Here is a 22,268-nt window from a genome sequence, read left to right on the forward strand (position 1 = left end):
AAACTTCTTGTTCTGCTTCCTTTTTTTTTTTTTTTTTTAACCGGATGATTCCTTAATATTCCTGGTGCTCCTAAACTTGGCACCGCTAAGTTATTTGTCAGGTAAGCAGCGGGAGGAAAGCAGGGTGCTACTCAAACACAAAGCGTGGTTTGGCAGGGTAGGGAATGACATTTATAGTGCTTGCAGGACAGATTCAGAAAACAAGTGGGCTGAGCTCTGTTTAAATAATCAGGGAAACAGTAACCTTGATTTCCTGCATGCCAGATCATTTCTGTGGCAGAAGATTGCTGTGTTTGTAATGGGAAAAGAGTAAAATCTTTTCACAACACCGTGGGTGGCCTTGGAGTAGCTCCATCAGCAAATATGCTCCAAAATATGTGATATTTTTATATATTTACACATGATTTTTGTAAGATAGCTATCTGTTTCCACTCCAAAGAAATAAAGAAGCAAACAAATCCAGGCCCAGTTCTGGAATAGCAGCCAGAGAAAACTGTTTGGACAGAATGAGAAAACTTGCAGTCTTTCCTTTTCCCCTCCTGCTTCTTTAGTGTGAGCTTTTTTTCTTTTTTTTTGAAAGTAAATGTTGCTCATAAATTACTTTCCTGGGAGGTGTCGTCCTGCTTATAAATCAATGGTCAGATGCCGCTTTTCTTACTCCGTGACTCCACAAACCACTTTTCAGCAGGTTCTCTGAGCACCTGGTGAGCAGGTAGATGAAATACCAGCCTCTGTGCTTATTTTTCACAGTGCTCCCAGCACAGGTACAGTGTAAAACACCTGCCAGGGTCCTCTTCCATACACCCTCTAGGGAAGGTACTCTTGCTGGCACTTCCACATGGCTGCCTAACTTACACAGTAAGTCCAGGCTTGAAGGACCCCAAAATGGTTCAGAGCAGGAAATCTCCACCTTCCCCCTGAGCCCTGTGTCCTGCCGACCGGGCACGGCTGCTTCAGTTAAATATGTTGCTGCGACTCATGTAGGCAGTGCCCAAAGTTAATTTTAAATCAGCCAGCATAGGACACTGATAACAGTGCTACTTGGCAGCACTTCTTGCTGTACTCACCCAGGAAGCATAAATATTTGAACATGCAGATCCTCCAGTCTTGCTCTTGCTGCACTGTTAACATGTCCTGGATTAAATATTTTAAAGGCAGGTTGCACAGGATAAAACCATGATTGCTTTTCTTACAAAGTGGAGGCCCTCCTGGAGTCATCGCACAGACATGCAAATACACTAGAAATGAAGACGAAAGCTCTAAGCAAACTCGGGAAGCTTTTCCGAGTTTAGTGGCATTAGGGTCATATGCTGAGGGAGAGAGTCCAAAAAATTAGGATAGGCACCTTCCTGAACCTTGCATGCAAGCTCTGGAACACCGACTGACCGCTGACATGGTGCTGGCTGGCTGGATGTCCAGAGATGCAGCCAATATTGTATTTTCCTCTTCCTACCTTGGCTTCAGGTTCCCTTCCTGAATGAGGAGATGGCAACTCCACCTTTCCAAACCAAGGTTGGGGAGATTAGCTTACTGACACCTTTTTAAAGGCATTCTCTACAGTTTAGGAAACTAAATATGTGAGGGAACACTACAGCAGGAGGCAAGAAACACCATCAGGAATGGAATAGACATCTTCAAGGATATCAGACTGAAGACCAAGTATTGGCTCAGTTCCAGAAATATTCATTTTCTCTCCCCTTCCTCGTTTTAAAGTGCTAGACTTTCTCTAGAAACAATAGACAGCAGGATGCTTATGTGCTTTAGGCTAGGAATAGGTAAAAAGCCACACTGGAATTGCCATATATTTTTGGTATTGTTTCTATTTCTTCCCATAATAATAATAAAAAAATCAATCAACTTAGAAAGGAATACAACTACCCTCTCAATAGTAAAATGCATAAAAAAAGAGCCTCACATTTATTAAATGGGATTTTCTGTATAAGAAAGATAAACATGGAAGGATTTATTTCAAGATTTATAAAGTGCTGGTGCACAAACTGGATGTTTGCATGGAAATGTCAGACTGTCTGGAGTAAGTGCAAATAGATATTTTGAAAATTAATCAGCCAATATACATACATCAGTTGAGAGCTAAAAATGTTTATGGGCATAATGGCTCTTGCTTGGGGTTAGATGAATGCCTATTATTGAAAGCACTAAAAAGGATGCTAAATCAACTAGAGAGGCACATCAGCCATTAAACGTAGTTTAACTGGACTAGTAAAACAGCCGTAAGAAAACCGTACAAAGCAAAGTGGAGCCGCTCCCTCATTTGCTTGCATCAGCACAGTTCTGTTAGTTAAAGGAGAATTTATTTCCATGGTTTCTAAAAAGGCAAGTGGGGAAATATTTTAATCCAACAAACCTGTGCTTCTACAGGATCCACTTAAACACAGTACAATGCTCCTAACTGTTTTTTCAGGTGGTTAATTGCTCCAAACAGCTATCAAGTAATATGGAAGTACCAGTCTATGAGGTTTGATGGGGCCACATTAGGCTATATGAGGTAAGAGAGGGCCTTGGTCTTTCTAGGTCAGAATGAGAACTTTGCACTTTCCAAAGTTTGGCAGAATACACAGATTAGTGGACTCAGCTTTTGAGAACCTGGTCTGAAAACACTGGTTTGGGCCCAATTTCTGTATTTTCACAGCCTTCCCTCAATGGAAATATAATTGTATGAGCAAGCCTGCAGCTTTTTTGAAGGAAGAATCTCTGTGACAGTCCTATACTTGTCTATAGGCATGCAGAAAATCTTAGCGTATTGAGATGAAGAAGGAATAGTTATTGTTTCTAAAAATAGTATATATATTTTTTGAAATAATATTAATTAATAATCTTCCTAGCAGTAGCATGATGGGCAGGTTAAAACCTTACTCTGTGTTTGCAGCAAATTTAAAGGTTACTACCTTGAAATAAACTAAAAAAAAAAAAGGAAATTTAAGGCAGCCTTTTCTGGGTAAACCCCAAGAAGAGAGGTGTTGTCACTGATGGAAGGTGAATTGTCAGCTCAGGGTGCTTGTCTCGAGACAGTAGATACATGTGCACTTCCACAGAGTGCAAAAAAAAGCCAAAATTCCCTTCATACACAAAAATCTTGTTGTATTGAATTTCACTGCTAGCCTCTGGCTTAAATCAGCCAGGATGAAGTTGGACAGACAGCATGTAAAACTTTGAAGTTAATTTTGGACCAGTTTAATGTGAAGTTGAGTTGGATTAAGTTTTAAAGGGAAAAAATGTCTAAAACAACATTTTTCACCAATTAAATCAAAGGAATTATAGTGGAACTGCACACAAAAATTGCAGTCTGGCATCTAGACTTGACCCTCCTTCTTGTTTAGGCAGTAGAATTTTGCATCTGGGTAAAATAAAACAAACTCAAACCCTATGTATTTCTCTATGTTTTGGAGGTCAGGGAATCTCTCTCTTGTTTCTAATTTGTCTTTTGCATAAAAAGATGCCTGGAGATGGAGGGCATCACACCAAAGTTTTGGTGCATGCAGTGAGCACTTGGACATCCTCAGGAGAAGGATTGCAACAAGTGCCAAGAAAGCCCTCAGGTCTCTGGTAAAGATGAGGTTGGTGGTATGTGAGTCTTCTGCTGCTCAGTATCAATATTTCACAGCAAGAAAAGTTCTGAGAAGATGTCAACTCTTACCAGAAAACTTTTACCGTAAATTGAGGTCTAGTTACTCTAAAGGAATTTTTTGCAGTACTAGTTTTTCATAGGTTAATTCTTGATTTAGATTCTGTGCTTTCTATTCTTACATTGCTGCAATGGCTATGGCCTTTACTGCTAAGCAGGTGAGGTGTCTGTGCAGGTAACTGGGAATGTGAGTAAGTATGCCAGTAGTGTCCCAACATACCCACTGCTTTTACATTAAAATTTTCAGAAGTCAAGGAAAGAAAAAAAACAGAGTAGTATCTGCTTTATTCAATGAGGAAAACATTGCTCGTTCTTTACAAACATCTTAAGTGGTGAAGGTATTTAGGTGAAGCATTTAGAAATCAGGTTTCAGGGCGATTGGTGATATTTCAAAAACTTTCAACTAGAATATGAAATTAAAAACTCTATCTTTGCTAAATATAGCATCACATTTTTCAGTCATAGGCTCAACTTAATCGAACACCCTCAATGAACTTCAAATAGGCATTTTTATTTAGTTCTTTACTATGATTTCTTTATCTTAAGCACACAAAAGCATAGAAAAAATATTAACACTGCTTTGCAAAGCTGCTTGCTTACTAATACCCCACATTTATTTTTTAGTTTAAAAGTTCCTTCTCTTAATGCCAGATTAGACTACCAACATATTACTCCCAAGTTAACTATGTTAACTATGTACAGAAACTAAGTTAACTATGTACAGAAAAGGAATTTGTCTGCCACCACAGTAGGGTTTGCTGGAGGCTTACTTTAGGAGAAAGTTCATATCCTTTCATTCATCCGTTAGGCTCACCCTCTTCGTGCAATGTTGACCTAACCACTTCAGCTGGGACAGCTGACATCCACAGCTGAATGCTGTGGTCTGTTTTTTTTTTTGTTCTGGGGCAGCAAGTTAAAATTACACTGAGGACTGGTAAACTGGTCAAGTTAGAAAGAGCAGCGCTGGGAGAGGCTGACTTCTCCTCCCAAATGTTTCTGTAGGAACGAGCTGAAAATAGGAATTTATCACTGCATGGAAGAGGAAAGGGAGCAGGAGGTGGGCAGCAAAAAGTATTTTCAGTACATGTGTGTCCATCAGGATGCTTCTGAAAAAGTAGAATCAGGGCAGAGGTTTGCTTTAGTGCAGGAAGGAGGAGAAAAACATTCATATATTTGAGGCTTAAAATTATATATATATTCATAATTATATACTGCACATCATGCAACCAGAGTTGTAATTAAAAAAAAAGAGCAAGATAGTTTCTTGCATAAAGCCCATCTATATACAACTTTAGAACATGACCTTTTAAAACTTAACTTTTTCTAAGTACCAGTCAAATATTTAAGCAGCTGTATGTATTTGGATGTATACTTGTATGCATATTTGCTCAGGAAATGTCTCTACATAACCATGTATAATCACAGACTCCTCCTCTTCAGACATCATTCAAACATTTTTAAAAAGTATTCTTTTTTTTTTTTAAATAACACTTTAAAATAATGTTAATGGAAAGCAAAATTAAGTTTTCTGAAAATTTTATTCTCCTTTCTTTGCCACAGTCGTGTCAGTTTGCTAGAATAGGTGCGGGTAAAATTATTAAGAAAAAGGTTGCAGCCCGTTTCCAGTTACAGTCATGAGTGATTTCACATTCAGCCTGTTTACAACACTGTTAACTTGTTAACTGTTCCCTTTCTAGGAAAGGCTTTATGTAAGGCATAGCTGGCATTTCCCTGTAACTATGCCAACGTTTTCTTTTATCACACAGTTTCATATCGGAATCTGTTTCCCACAGACCAAGAGTAGAGCAAAGCTCTGCTGATGTATTGGAAAGTTGTTATCGAGTTAGACAGTCACCAGAACACCAGGCTACGAATTGACCCAGGCTCTGAATTCTCTTCTGGAGACTCTGAATTCTCTTCTTGAGGATACGTGTGAAAATTGAGGAAACAAAATGGAGAGGCGCTAGCATGAGCCTTTGATGTTTCTCCCGAACCTTACTAGAGACATGACAACATAAGCTATCTTGCATGGGTAACATACTCCTCTTTTTATAATTAAGAACTGTAAAATTAAAGGGACCAATAGCACTAACTGGATTTCCTAAATCTACACTAAAAAGAAGACACCTCAAAGTTTCCTGCCCAGATGGAGAAGAGCAGCGTATTTCTGAAAAACTCAGTTCTTTCTGGAGAGCCAAGCGTAGCTTAAATCCTCACACTTCTTTGGCTTCATGAACTGAATTCCTGAAGTTATTTCCCACATTGAACTAAAATTACTTTTGCCTGGAAGAATGAAGAAACAATTCTTATCTTATTCTTATGATTTCTTCATAGTATTACAATATAATCACTAAAGCAGTAATTGGGGTCACTGGAGGAGTATTAGCCACATATTGGCCGCACAGGGTTGGTTTCTCAGAATATCTCTGAAATATCCATGTATGTAGTGAAGAACAGTAAGGAGGGAAATAAGTTCTATAGTCTTTGTATGGCAAGATGCAGAATGATGTAGGTGTTCAAGTAGCGAGTCTGGAATGGAGCTAAGTGTATCCATCTGACTACTCTTGAGTACTACCTGCTTTTTTAAGTGCTGTGAGGGTGTCGTTACCATTATACATCCAAGCACGCTCCAACGTAACTAGAGAACTACATACAACATGCCTTTCCCCCTTTTGAACAAACTCAAACGTTTTCATAGTCATGAACAGAATATTGTGAACCTGTTTTCTGCATTTTGGTCACTCCTGGATATCCCAGTTGTTGCAGAAAGAAGTGGATCACTCACAAGTGAATTTTCTATTTGTTTTGAGTTTTCTACAGTTTAACATTCAAAGCCTGAGACCTCTGTAATATGAGTGAGAGTGCTCTCAAGTGAATGAAATGAGAATCATTCCAAATTAAGAACAAATCAGTTTGTGTATGCCCTAAAATTAATAGGCAGTGACAAAGCACTTTGCAATTATTAATGGTCATTTACATTTTAACAACATCATATTATCAAAGCTATACATGTACTTCATGTTATTGCTAAGTAAAACACGCCTGTTCCAAAGTTGTATTTCATTAATCCCCATATGAACACTATATGTTTTAAGGAACAGAGACCTTAACCTGACTTTCCCAGGAAAGTGCAAGATGCTTTGTACTAGAGTGATCTTAAGCTGCCTGACTCGCAACACTGTTCTAATCACATGTGAAGAAGCAGTTAAAACTCTTCAACAGGTTGGAAAGTATTTTTGTAAAGGTAAATGGTGAAAAGGATGGTATGTTTAATCATTAACGCAAAGAGAACCACAGCAAGAGATGTAGAGAGCGTACCAAAGTAATGACAATCTTATTCTCTACAGAGGATAGGTGTTAATTTTAGTGGGATAGTTAGGAAAACTTAACAGGGAGTCCCACTTAGTAATTATTAAGTCACACAGATTAGTCTTAAGTAGAAATATATAAATAAATGTAGATTTGCAGGCACATTAATGGACATTCTTCTAAGCTATTTCAAAGGTCTAGTATTGAACAAAATGCGTTTAAATACATTTTAAAACACTGGAAAGAACCCTTTAGACTTCCACTGCTCCAAGTGGATGGTTGCATCACCAGCATGAGCTGGAAGAGCAGTGATAATCAGAGGGTGACAGGAGGGAATTCTGCAGTAAAAAGTATTCAGGAATTACTGCCTTGGGACATTGTGAGAAACTTTTCCAATTTTCAGATTAACAAGGTCAAGCATAAGCCATTCCCTTTGAGATACTGGCCTGTTTCATAGTTGGAAGATACTTCGGTGTTTGAGGACATGGAAATATAGTATTAAACTTTGAGCTATTGTTCATCAAAAAATAAATATTCCCAGGGTTATTGTGCCAATTTTGTTAGTGTAAATACTATCCTTCTCAAAACCAGAGAAAAAAAATTGCTGTTAAGCCAAAAGTTTTGCTGTTATAGGAAAAAAATGGAAATGGATCCATTTTCTCTAGATCAGTTTAATAAAGGAATATTTCACACAACAAGGAAGCCAAGCCTGCCGATGACTTGTTTTTGCTTTGGAACTTCATGGAACAGATGGGAAAGCTGCAGTATTAATGTACCTTAACGAATCCACAAGACCACATTCATTACTTGGCTTCAGTTCAGCTGTTTTTTTTCCTCCTTTTTTTTTTAGTGGCTCTACCTTGCTGAATCACCAAGAGATTTTTCATATTTTTTTCCTTCCTCTCTCTACTTTTTGTTGCTTTTTATCCTGTCTTTGTGGTCATGCTTGATTATAGGTGTTGGTCTCAAAAAGGCCTGGACTTTCTTTAGTTGTTCCTGCAAAATGACTATCATACATCTTAATGTCTAAAGGGAGGAGGTAGGCCTACACCCTTGAGCTTTCTCAATCCAGTGACTGTGGATGCTGGGGAAGCCTGAGGATAGTGGCTGGCAGAAAGGGGCTCAGCTCACGTGTCTTCCTAACCAGCATCTCCTGTTGCCAGCACTGGAGACAGAGCACTGGGGTGGACGGACCACTGGACTGACTGCATAGGGCATTCCTTATGTTCCTCTATTCTCAAAATAAATTTCCAAAGATTTGTACCCTTAACACTGGAGAGACCGTGGATGTGAGATGTAGCTCAGAAATAAAAATTAAAGGTGATGATGGCTTTGATATGTTTGTTTTTGCATTCAAATAAATTGCTGCTATTAAGCAGAAAGGTGTAATGAGTTTACCCTTAAGCAAAGTCAAAATATATTCGATATATTCACTGATTTTCTATCCATCATAGTTCATCTGTGATCAGTAATGTCACCCCACTTACAACCTTGAATTCAGTTGGTGACTCTGCTTGCTATTTTCTTCAGGAGGGTATTGGGCAAATGTGTCTCCTCTATGAACACATCTTGCCTATATGAAGAATTCGATTTGCTGCTAGCTCTACCAAAAGCACAAAATGAATGCAGTCCCTACGGAGATACACTCTAGTCCATTAAATATACTGTTGAAGCACTGTTGAATTGTATTGCAGGGGATTGTTGTGTGGTACCAGTCCACATGGTGCAGCTAGGGCTTGAGTTATGTTTACACAAATCATCAAGATCTCTGGGCTTATTGCTTATCAATATTGCTTGCTTTTTAAAGGTGTCTTTTATATGTTAGGTACAACACATTTTTTTTTCTCTCTCTTTTTTTTCCATACAGCAGTTTCGTTATATCTCTCAGTTGTTCTAGTCTCTGACATTTCAATCTATCTTATCATCTACTGAACCAGAAAAAAAAACGTATTGTGACACTTGAAAAAAAAGAAAATAGCAAAGTCATAATTTATTAACCATAACTTAGTATGACTCAAATAAGGATGAAGAGGCACATGAAAAAAAAGAAAAAAGATTAGATACCAGTAAATTGGGAGTGTTTTGTCCTCCTCAAAGACCTGTCATTTGCTGAGTGAGATACTACATGTCTGTTACTATACTGAAAGCACTTTTCTTGCATGCTAACCACACATGCCTCAGCAAAGATAAAAAAGCAGAGAAATATGGATAAATCTGAGTAACAGAAATTGTAAACTTTTACCTTGCCACTTATTAAACATCTAAGTTTGTGGTCACAGACCAAACTGTCATGCAACACTGGGCTTTTTCTTGCATAAAATAGCCAAACCGCTGAAAATAGCCCCATTTTTCTGAGCATTTACTGATGTTGCAACAAACAAACAAAAAGTCTTTCAGAGGCAAAATGCAAGGCCAAGCACTTTCCTTGGTGAGCCATTGTACCTAGTGCCTGAGCTGTGTCTCAAAACAAGAGCTGTAAATAGGCAATGACTTTTGAGCCATTTTAGTGCTGAGTGTTATACATTCCAGTAACTCAAATTTTTCAGCTGCTTATTTTTATTTTTCTCTGTTCTATTCAAGAAAATGAGCCCAGCCTACTAAAGGGTCACCCATTCCTTGAAAGAGAAATCCAGGAATAAACTGTAAGATCAGGAAAGAGCTTCTGCCTGGAAATACCCTGAAACAAGGAGGAGAGAATGCCAAGAACCAAATCTGAATTCAGAAAACTTTATTTATTTATTTATTCTAAAGCAGTGACCTTTCATCTCAAAGACCATGACTTTTCTGTTCTCATTTTAAATTCCAATTCCTAATGAAGAACATCGCTAGACATAGTGATACGAGATTTTTCATGGCAAGTCAGTAAGCTGTCTGATTTTTTGGTTGTTTTTGTTTTTAATTTATGGGATCCTATTGCTTCCATACTCTGGGATCTGGTAGCAGAGTCATTAATTTCATCTGAACACTCTTATAAAATTTTAGGAACGATATGGGACATCAATGTCCCTTGAAAACAAAATTTCCATTCATGGGGGAAATACTACAGCATGAAGCCACTTTTGTAATATATCCTCACCTATCATCTTTTTGAATACATCCCTCAAATTTACAAGCACCATACTGACAGCAAAAAGGACAGAAATTTGTATTCATGTCAGAAACAGTTTCCCAGATGTTGTTGTCTGTATTAAGAGATCTCACTGTAAAGCCAAGGTCATAGTTTTCATCAAACTGGTGAAATCTTTGCTGAATCAGTGCTCCGATGTCAACCCAGTCCTTACATTTTCTTTGTCAGTGGTCTGAACTCTGATTGCTGGCTCTAATTCCCATGGCCCTTGGTGGCAGATGATGGCAAGACCCTTCTCGGGATAACCACAGCTCATTTACTTCATCTCAGTCAGTGCAGGTGGGACACAAAGAGAAAGTCAGGACAGCTGCAGCATGCTGAGACTGCTCACACAGAATGCAGCAGGACAATTGAGTGCTTTTTTTTTTCTTTCTTTTTTTCTTTTTTCCTTTTTTGAAAACACAAGACTGTACACAGTAATTTTTGGTAGACAGACCAGCTGGTCCACCCAGAATAGGCCATGAGGATATTCCAGAGGATAAAAGTTCTGACCTTGAGCAGTCCATAAATTAAATAGGCTTACTGTCCCTCTTCTGAGGATTTGAAAGCTTAATAATGAATAATTTGAAACCTCTAACCATAGGAAACATTACCTGCATGGGATCATAACTATTCTGTATGCTGGCAGAGTGTGATTCTTGTGATCTCAGATTGATGTCACTGCAGTTTTATTGTGGAGTGAATTTTTCTGACCAAAGTACAATTACACCTTATTTATGCTACTACAAATGAGGTTTGTGCAATCAGTTGACCAAAATCACTGCTTTTCATTCTAGGAATAAAGCTCGGAGCTATGACTCCCTGTTTTTTCTCTTTTCTTTGTTAGATTGGGCTGCTCATAGGAGATCTGTTTTCACAAAGCTTCAATACTCTAAACTTCTGCTATACTTTTGATCTGTCTCTGTACTACCCTCCTAGACTCCTGACTCTCCAGTAACTCTGACAGACTCAAAGAGGAGGTTGCAGAATTATTGCTGCTTTTGCTTTTTCTACCCACGATGAATTTTGCTCAGGGCAGCTCTCTTAAGGCAAAGAGGATAAAGCCAATTTGGTGAACTCCAAAGGACATCAGAGCATTTACAACTGGAGGCATATAGCAAGCAGACAGACATCTGGACTTAAATAGAGGAAAATACTTGTATGTTACACGATTTCCTGTGTTGTAGTCCATGTTCTGGAAAAGGGTGTCTATGGATGCCAACTTTTTCTTTATAACCTACAAAAATGGGTGCTTGTGCTTGCAGCAGCTAGGGCACCAGTCATCCAAATGCTGTCCTCTTCATAATAACTGCAGGGCTTTCTCTTCACAGACAGAAAGTCTCAGTGTTACATGTTCTTTGATAATTAGCCCCTTGTTAAGTAATCTGATTCCTACACTGTTTGTGTCTAAAAACTGTCCTCATTTGGATTGCAAAGTTTTTGCAAGCTGTGTGCTGAAGATTTATTAAAACAAACTGAAGAAAATCATGAAAGAAATTACTTTGCAACTTGGATTGATTTGCAACTTGGATTACTTTGCAACTTGGATTGATTGTCAAGATTTTTGTGTTTTGCAATTACTGTACCAGACTCTGGCAAGTCGCTCACAAAATATCATTCTGTTAGAGAGAAGAGCCTGTTCACCTGACTTCATGTTGTAATATGCACTAGAAAACTAGAAAGAGATTTCTTACCACAAATAGTGAATTGAATCTATTGGAGGATGGTATGATTCTGAGTGTAATTATGTAAATAATACTATTTAAAGTAGCAGTTTATCTTTTAGAAGTACTAAAAAAATTATTCATCACGACCAAAAGTGCAAAGAAAGATGAGGCCCAATCCCCAAAATCAAAATTGCTTTCAGTAGTGCATCGTGTTTTATTCTTCTTGGTTCAGATATTGCTAATTTACTTCTAGCAAGGCCTAGAACAGTAACAGTTATTGTACTTACGGAAAGCGAAACACAGGGGCAAGTATTCCTTTTCAACTAGAGTAATGATTAAAAAGCAGAGAAGGTAGCACAAGAAATGTTCAGCACAGGGGCAGGAAGAGGCTGTCCAAGTCAATATTCCCAGTTTTTTCTTTCCCCTTGTTTATCTGAAACTAACTTCATTTCCACTCTGCTTCTCTAACTCATTATGAACATGTCTTTATCTTTCAAAACTTTTTTTCATAATACTACATAGAAATTTGGCATAAAGTAGTTCTGATGGAAACATTTCTTATGGACTCTAATTTTTGAACTTGAGGAAGCCCTAATCTGGTTGCCTGTAGCTTTAAAGAGTAGTGAAGTAGTAAGCAAACAGTTTAAGTCTGCAATTTGTCTGGGCATTGCAGGTAGTGTTACAATATTCTGATTTTTAAAATCCTTATGCCAAATTAGATTAACGTTGAAGATGCTCTAATGCATGCTTTAAATACCCACAAATGCATGTGGCCTTACTTTTAGACTAGTGTAGCACTGCAGTCTTACATAGCTTTTTGGTTTTGCATTCAAGTATTGTCAAGGCAAGGGAAAATCATAAAAAAAAAAATCCATATTTTTCCTATGAGATTAGATTTTAACCAACTGGAACTGGAAAAATTCTGCCATATTTCATGAAGCAAGTAAATTTGTGGAGGCTGATCAACACAAAGTAGATATATTCCATCAGAAACCACCGCCCTTGATTTTTAAAAGTCCCATTCAAAGTATGCATAACAATATTTTTAGAATGTCCAAAGCATGTATTTGAACCTGCAATAATAATTAGCCTCTTTCACTCTTAGATAATAGGTGTGTATTATTCTCTTCTGTACTTTATATTTGGAGACTATTTTTATCCTACACTAGCCCCTATACTTTGTTCTACACCTTTTATCAAGTAATCTTTGATGTGGAACAATGCTGACTATCCTTTTAAGCCTAATTAAGTTAGAATTCTCCTCATCTGTCATGGCAGTAATATCTTCAAAGAATTCCAGAAATTTGGTAAAGGTTGAATTCCTTCCCTTCAATATAAGTTGAGTGTCTTGAGATGTTATCCCTCTAACTGAGAGCTCTTTAAAATAGATTTCAACAACTTCTTTAAAAGTCTTTAAAATCACTGGATTTTTATCTCATCGTACCTCTCCCATGAAGCTTTTTTTGATACCTAGCTTTTAATTGTCTATCTTTGTAGTTTTATGCAAGGATCTCACTGTAAGCTAGTGAATTTTATTTTTAAAAAAATGTTCAAAGGTTCTCTTTCTCTCCTTCCTTCTCATTCTGCTTATAGATATTGTTTGGTTTGTTTAAACAAAATTCTACTGACCAATTACATTATCTGCATAACAGAATATATCCTCTTTGACTTTGAAGACTGACTCCTGGCTGAAAGCAGTTTGCTTTGTATTTCCTCTACAAAAGAGGGAAATATAATAAAGGCTCAATAGTTCTATTATTTTTAATCCCATAATAACCTCCCAACTTCATTTCTTCAAAATTACAGGAAGTGCATCTGTGCTGATTTAAAACATACATGCAACAAGCCCAGCTGGATCCGTAGGAAACCTATATATTGAGGGCTGTCCTATAATTTATGGCTGATTTCTTTTTGCTTTCACTTCATTTTAAGAATTACTTATATATTTTTTTTCCATAATGCCACTCTGGGTGGCAATCTGGAGAGCGCTCATTGTGGTTTCACAGCAGGTTTGGCCATGAGCTGGGGACTTGAGGATACACACGTACACCAGGTGCAGAGGACCTCAAGATCTCAGGAGACCCCTGCAACTGGCTCTTTGTGAACATGGACGAATGGCACAAAGTGTGGCACTGCAAAACACCTGTGGTCAAAGAGCAAGGGCCACATCCTTCCTTCCTCCAAGCAAATCTATTGCAGCCCTTCGAGTCACTGTTAGCAGGCAAAATCATACTCATAGCCAGGTAGCAGTGCCCAGGCAACTCCCTGCACTAGGAGGGTCCAAGCACAGGGCCGGGGTGGGATCGGGAACACGTCGTCGTTTTGGTGCCCCACGGAGGCAGGGCTTGCGGGGCTCCCCACAGCCTCGTGGTACAGGGTAAATGTTTTCTGCTGGAGCATCACCAAGCAACTATGATTATGCTTTTGTTTAAATGCTGCTCTCCAGTCACTTGTATTAACCAAACAAAAGTTGCAGGAGAAAAATAATCAGGAATATCTTGAGCTGAAACCCCACTTTCGAGGCTAATGTCTGTTTTGTTTAAGTAGGATATCCTTTTTGGCAGATTTACAAGCATATGTCAGGCAAATGTTTTACAACAAAACCATTTTGCTGCAGTTGTGGGCTGAGAGAATGACTGATTGTTGTCTAAGAGACCCTTTGTTCTGATTCCTCAGGGGTCTCCCCATGTGCTCGCAGCCTTAGATTCATTTCTCTCTGAAATTGAGTTCATATGTGCTGGAGAAAAAAAAAATCTCCGCTCATTCTTCTACTGTGAGGTCTTTCTTTTCGCTCCCCCATGAACACGCAGTAACCAATTTCATAGCCTCAAATTAAAATTTTAAAACTCCAGTGAATGTAGCTCCTGGAGTGCAAAAACGTGATGTTCAAGCTGAGGAAGCAGGAGTTGTCTGGGCTCCCGTGGTGCTCTGCATGGAGGTGCCCACGTTAGCTTTGATGAAAATGCCTCGGGTGCGGAAAGCAGCCCCGCCACAGCCACCCCAAGTGTCTCCCTGCTCTCATCCCTGCCAGCCCACACTTTGGGCACACACATGTTTCTTAACATCCTTCCGAGGGAGGGAAATGTTATACCTGTAAGTTCTGCCTTCAATCACAAATGTTCGCTAACCCGGGAATTGAACCTAAACTTCAAGTTCCAGTCTGGTGCCTTTTACCACTTCCTTCTCTCACATGACTGTTTATATTACTGAGCTTTTTTAAAAAAATTATATATATATACACATATGTTTATTCATAGTTGCTAACAATGTTCTTGGTTTTGGAACATTCTTAAAGCCGCTGTTTAAAATTTCTTTGCAATGCCTGTTTGCCCAAGGGAAAGTTCATACTGAAAATCCAAATTTCAATTCTCCTAACACTTGAATAGAGATTTAACCAGCATGGTAAATGCTGTTTTGCCACATTAATTCCTTTTGACGGAGAATGAAGGAAACTAGGGACGACTCCTGGCCACCTTCCAGGAAAAATAAGAATAATGGTACATTTAGGCGGGAATAGTGGCAGAGCTGTTGTTACAAAGATTTCAGGATCATGGTCTTGTTGACTTTCTCATATAGGCCTGATGCTGACCAGAAATGAAAGGAGGGCACGTCCTCTGGCAACAGAATTCTTCCATATCAGGTAAAGCATTTTCCAGAAATATTATATACTGGGCTGAAAATCTGGTTGCATATTACTATTTTTTTACATTGATATATGGAAGTACATGCTCATTAAGTAAATTTATTTTTTGTACCAAGTCTACTATAAGCAATTGATCACATAAGAGCAGCTCTGCCTTTCGGAATATGCAAGTATATTTCTGCAATTTATTAAATAACCAATCAAAACATTTTTCTTCCTTGTTTTTGTTTCAGCCAGCAGCTAATTTCCTTAGGTTGATAGGAGAGAGAGAGAGAGATTGGCTGTAAAAACAGAATAATTTTCAGATTTTTGGAGAAGCAAGAATTCAGAATGTATACATTTATTTTTTTAATTTCTCAAAATAGTGCAAACCAAACTTCAGATGCTTCTTCTGCATTGGCTTCCGCTAACATGGTAAAAGTTTTTCATTATTACTTAAGTCTAAAGTTTTACAGTAATCTAAGCTGCCTTAAAAAACTGCAGTTAACCATATGATGAACAAGCTGTCTAATGACTATACAGAAATAAAACCACTATTACTCTGTTGTCCTGTTCATGCAGTTTTATAAAATGCGGACTTTACTGACTCCTTAAATTTTGATTCACGCTGGACCTCTGCAGAAGCCAACTCATGGCTGGGCTGGCCGTGGCAAAAGCAGCCTATATTCTGCCTGTGCCTGCTGAGCTGGGTCCCGGGTTATCAGCTTCCCACACCAAATGTAAGAATTTTGGCCTGTCGAGAGCATCGTGTGAATAAGAACAGTGTGGCAATCCTGCAGTTCCATGACGCGCTGCTGGGGTCTTTAGCAGTCAGTGTAATTTACTGCAGTACTTATGTCCTGGAAAGTGAAACCACAGTAAAGGCAGAAGCATGACATACAAAGGCTCAAATGAAAAATATAGATAAACGAAAAGGAATAACTGATCTCCTGGGAATTCCAGAGATAATATATCTAGAAGTCTCATGACACCAGTAGAATGTGCTGCCTTTTTTCACTGCTCTGTATTATAAATTAAATGGAAAAATTTGACTAAATCTGAGACTGAGGATTTCAGCTATCAATCTCAAAAGCTTTCTAAGGGAGTTCTTCCCATGACTACTTTTTCAGTTCATATGCAATATGTAAGCTAGTAGATGTGCATATGCAAAATATATAATACTGCCCCTTAAGGCTACTACATTCTAACAAAAGGTATAGTAGTCTGGGAGGGGAAAGAAAACAAACTTTCTTGTATGGTACATAAGACCTAAAACACAGATGATCTCTGTGTGCATGCACACACACACACAGAAACCAAAACACAGCTGTAAGGTCTAATTTTAGGGGCCACTATCCTTGACCATGTATTTTCTTTTCTTTTTTTTTTTTAGTTATTCAAAGATTCAAGAAGGGCATAACCTTGAGATGTTTAATCAGTCCTTGAAACTGGTATTCACAATGTGTCATTAATCTGATTTTAGAAACAATATTAACAGACTATACTGGTAAATAGTGGGCTTGATCATAAAGTATTCTTCTAGTTTAGGTACAAAATTAGGATGTTCTGGAAGCTGAAACTTCACCTCAGATATAAGCAGCAGAGAGAATTTCACAAAAATTAAATTATCTCAAAATTGTAGATACTAAGACAGTTTGGGATGTTTTGGCTGAAAGAAATGTGCTGGGAGCCTGAGGTAAAAAAGATGTTCCTCTAAGAATCATAGCTCAGACAAAAAGCAGAAGTTAAAAATCCCTCATCCTCCAAATTCCCCATTCCCCATCCCCATTTCCCTCAAGCTGAAGATGACTTTTTTTTCTTGTAAATAAATGAGGATTTACTGAAAAGGTCCTGAAATGGACCTTGTAGTGGAATTTTCTTTGTTTTCCCTCAGTATTCACAGATGAATCTTACAAATTAAAACTTCAATACATTTGAGACCAGATTCACGTAACTGCAGAATTTGCTACTTTCAGAGGTACTGTTTATTTGAAATCTTCTTAATGACAACCGGCTCACAGCAATTGGATCAAAAGCTTAATTAAGTAGTGAGTCTTAATATAACATTTTAGTTAGATATATAAAAAGGAATGAAGAAAACCATACAATCATAGAATCATAGAATGCTTAAGGTTGGAAGGGACCTCTAGAGACCATCTAGTCCACACGCAGGGTCACCTAGAGCACGTGGCACAGGACTGCGTCCAAGCGGGTTTGAAGATCTCCAGAGAAGGAGACTCCACAATCTCTCTGGGCAGCCTGTTCCAGTGCTCTGCCACCCTCACTGTTAAGAAATTTTTCCTTAAGTTCCTGTGGAACTTACTTTTGATGCTTCAGTTTCTATCTGTTTCCTCTAGTTCTATCAGTGGCCACCCATGAAAAGAGGCCAGCACCATCCTCCTCACTCCCTCCCTTGAGGTACTTATAGACACTGATCAGATCCCCTCTCAGCCTTCTCTTCTCCAGGCTGAACAGGCCCAGCTCCCTCAGCCTCTCCTCTTAGGGCAGATGTTCCAGGCCCCTGATCATCCTTGTAGCCCTGCGCTGGACTCTCTCCAGCAGCTCCACATCCCTCTTGGACTGTGGAGCCCAGAACTGGACACAATACTCCAGATGCGGCCTCACCAGGGCTGAGTAGAGCAGCATTTAAGCAGGAACATGAGCAAACAGGTTGGTGATGCCGGAAGTATCTCTTCACTGTGAAATGGAGCAAAGCTGAGCCCAGGAGGAGTTATCCCTTCACCCATCATATATAGTATTCTTGGCTGTTTGCAATAATCCAGACCTGAGCATTATTTGAAGTTTTACATTTGCTTGTGCTGTCTTAGATGAAGAATACTCCAAGATGGTTCTGTGGGGAAGAACCACAGCAAAATCCACTCCCTATCACATTTCTACCTTATGATCACAAATCTTTACAGTTCCTCCCACAGAAATGCTCTAAGTTTTGTTTCAAAATCGGAATGATTCCTGACATTCCTGGTTAGCACATTCAGAGGTTAAACATAAACCAGAAACCAACACTGACTATCATTAAGCATTCCTGTGTCAAATACTTTACTGAAGCAAAATGATAAAAGCTCAGCACGTCATTCTTGGCAGGTATGACTGATTTTTTCTTATGCTTCTATTAATATTTTACTATTGTCTCACAAATATTTTTATTCATTTGTGTAATTCCACTTTCTTTAGTCTTGTGAGCCATTATTTCTGGTTTGTTTCCATGTCATGTACCAAAAAAAGCCTGAAGGAGGTCATCGCTTATTTATCGTATGCTGTAATGAACCGCTGTGGAGCTTAATTAACACTGGCAAAGCTTTGCATGATGGAGAATATTTGTCTTTTTCCTTTCTACCCAGATTTATGTCTGTTTGTTAGAACTGACTTTTCCCATTCAGCTGCTAAATGCATTTTAGTGACAGCTTTCTTCAAACTATAGGTATTTTTTTCTTGCTACTATATCCCTGCAGTTGAAGAAATGGGTGCACAAGAATGAGGAATTCACAGGCCCTACTTGGTAAAACTACAGTTTATGGAGCTGAATTTTTTTCCATCATTTCACCACCAGTACACTGTACTTAACCATGTTATTATCATAAACTGTTTTCTTGAAATGATGGCAATCCATGAGATTTTCTGAACTTAGTCCAAACAGGCATTTGGGAAACTAAAAGATATTTATTGACATGCACAGGATGACATGCCGTCATTCTCAGACTATTTTTTCCAGTCTTCATATTCTAGTGTGTACATGTAGATGACACGCTTGAAGACAAAAAGAAGTATCAGTGTTTGGAACATTAACAAACTAGATTAGGCCTACCTGTTGTTCAAAAAGTCACATATATTACCAAGATCTTTCCCAACCCCATTTCCTTCTCCTCCAAAATTTGCTAAAAATGAAAATAGTGTCAATATACAAAGTACTTGACTGTGCAATCCATTAATTTTCTCCTCAGAGATGAGTGCACTATTGCCGTAATTCATAACACAGTAAGTTCCACTTATGTGATAAAACTCAGCATTTTATCAGGCTATTTTGAGTCCAGCAAGGATCGGCAAATATAACTTTCAAGAAATGTTGCCAGATTGTTGCTGAACAAATCTTTGTGAAAAAAGGGAGCCTTTGCTATTCTCTTCAGGTGGAAGAATTAAAAAACTGGAACTGCCTTTATGTTTCCCAACACTTAGATTTCCCTCATTGTGTTTTTCAAAGGCTGCTTAATATAGCAACAGGGAAAGCACCAAAAAAAAAAAAAAAAAAAACCTCACAAGCATGTGTACTAAATTAAGTTATAGAATTCTTCCTCAAGATTTGAAATAGCTTAAAATAAATTATTAAATCTTCAATATTATTGTCAGTAGTAGGGGTCATTATGATGAAAAAAATATACCTTTCTTATCTGTCTTTGATTTAGGACAAGTGGTTGCAAATGTTGGAAAGCCTGGAAACCAAAAGATGTTGCATGCCTAGAGTATCTTTAAAACACTGATTTCACCTCATTTTCAAGCTTTTTTTTTGAAAACAGAGAGCCAAACAAAACTGCGCAAACAGCTCCTTTACAAGCATGAACAAGTGCATCAATGTTTTTTCCACCTCTTCATTCTGATAACATTAATGCAGTTTAAATAACTTCCAGCTTTCAAAAGCAAAGAGGATGCTCCCCTCCTCCCCAAAAACCCTTTCTCTTTCTTTGAGACTTCCAGTCATAGACACTTTCAGCCTCTCCCCAGAAGATTGGATAATAGTCTCAAAATTAGAAAAACTTCCTCTACTAGGGCTTTGCATGGTTCTTTTCCTTGACAAAGTTTTCAAAAAATCAAGCATGAACCAAAGTAAGTTTCTTTGCCACAGAGAAATCCCCCAAAACACCACTGGAAAAAAAGCTACAACTAAGAATAAAACTCGCTTTTAAAGGGATGACATTTTTTGGTAAACATCTCCACGACAAGTCAAGCAGAACTGTTCACTTCTGCTTATAAAATGTTTCTCTCTATTTGCTGTTTCTTTTATCAGCTGCTTTCCCCCTGAAAATAAGGGAAATTTTCAAATACTTCATATGTTCTTTCCTATGTCTGTATTGCTGTGATGGCAAAAGTTCCCATCAATTCTATCAACTTTGTAATTTAGGTAGTATAGAACTTAGTTCTTGAAGAAAAAAATGAAAAACTATATATATATATAAACAAAACCAGCAGTACTTTGTTGTTCAGAGTTTTCTTATGTATCCATAGAATTTTTGAGACTGGTAATACTGATTCTGGATGCTTCCCTGACAACCTCTAAAGAGCAAAACTAAACATAAAATGTTTGACCATGGACATAGCTTTAGAAAATAGTTTTTCTTTGAACTAAGGTCTATATTCTGCATGCATACATCCTTATTTGTGCTAGCTCTTTGTTTTGTTCAGGAATGTGTTCCTTCCTCATTTGCTCATTCACAGTTTTCTGCAGTGAAAAAAAAAATCTGCAAGTCTTTAAACAACACATATCACCGTTTATGTAGTGCTTTGCATAAAGTTCCATTGCTTATCTGTTCTTCCTAAACAAGAAAAATGAAGAAAACATTTTGCAGCTATTTTTTTTTAAATATGTACATAAACATTTATATTCTGCCTTCACTGAACTGATCTTAACTGGAGCAACTTGATTGCAATTGGGTAGAATTGCTGTGAATTTGCAAGTCTGGTAAGCAGTTATCAAACTGACTACCAAAATTGTGCAGGTGTCCTGTTGAGGTGTTAGACTTACAATTTTTTTAAAAATGTTTTGACTGGTGTTTTCCTAAACATTCTTGACAACATTCTCACAACAAAGGATCATCTTTCTCACCATTGCTCATTAGCAACTTGCTTTACCTTTCCTCTCCAAAATAAATACAGGAATAGAAATCAATAACAAAAGATTTCTTGGCATCTTTGTTTTCTGTTCCAAAGCTTGGAGAGGATCTGTGAGGAGATTTGCTTCACAGTCAGGTTCCACTGTGTGCAGAAATACTGAGATTTGACCACAAGCATATCCAAAGGTGGGCTGCATTCTAGAGAAAGTCTTGTCTTTGTTTTCCTCAAATCGAGTTGTTCAGAGTGCCAAGGCCACATATAATCACAGTAAATAAGCTTCAGAGAAGCCAACGAATTTGGAAATACTAGGCTCATCGATTCTGTTGAACGGTAGATATGTGGAAATGTTGGCTTTTTTCTAATAACATATGTATACTATATTTGTCCTATTTGTCCTATGTATTGTATCCTATTTCTTGTATCTGTGCCTGTCTTCTTGTGACCAAGTTCAGGTGTAGCTGGAGAATATTTAACAAAAAAAACCAAATAAGTATATACCAGATGTGCAAATACCAACTGTACCAAATAAGTATAACTTAAAAGGCAATCTGTTCATTTTCTTTGTGAAGCAGTATTAATGCAGACAACTACTGAAAATATACTGAGTTGTTAGTTGCCTAGCTTTTTTTTTCGCATGATGCCCAAATCTGTTTAACACCGGTAGCTAATCCTGTCTTCTGTATTTATAATGCAACAATAAAATGTGAAACACGCAGAATATGTCTGGGCACATTTTCTCGTGTACAGATTCTACACTACTGAAAATAAAGGAACATTTGATAATACAGGTAAAATAGTTACAATTTCTTGCTGCCTATATCAAATTTCTCTCCAGCTGCTCTTCAAGTATTGCTCAACTACCAGTACATGGAAAAAAATTCTGAAAAATTCGATCAAGGAAGTGATGTTGGTTTAGAAAGAAAGTAGCTGAGATTCAAATGCCACCGGGGGAACATTACAGAAGTAATACATGTAGCTCTAATACTGACTTTGAAAGGAGAAGACATTAGGCAGCAAGCAAATACTTCCCTCTTCCTGTGAAACAAATGTGGGTCTTCTACTAAACTCCTGTTTAGCTAT

Source organism: Tinamus guttatus, unplaced genomic scaffold (assembly GCF_059628265.1).
Source record: "Tinamus guttatus ecotype Peru unplaced genomic scaffold, ASM5962826v1 Tinamus_guttatus_pri_ptg000203l, whole genome shotgun sequence".
NCBI lineage: Eukaryota > Metazoa > Chordata > Aves > Tinamiformes > Tinamidae > Tinamus > Tinamus guttatus.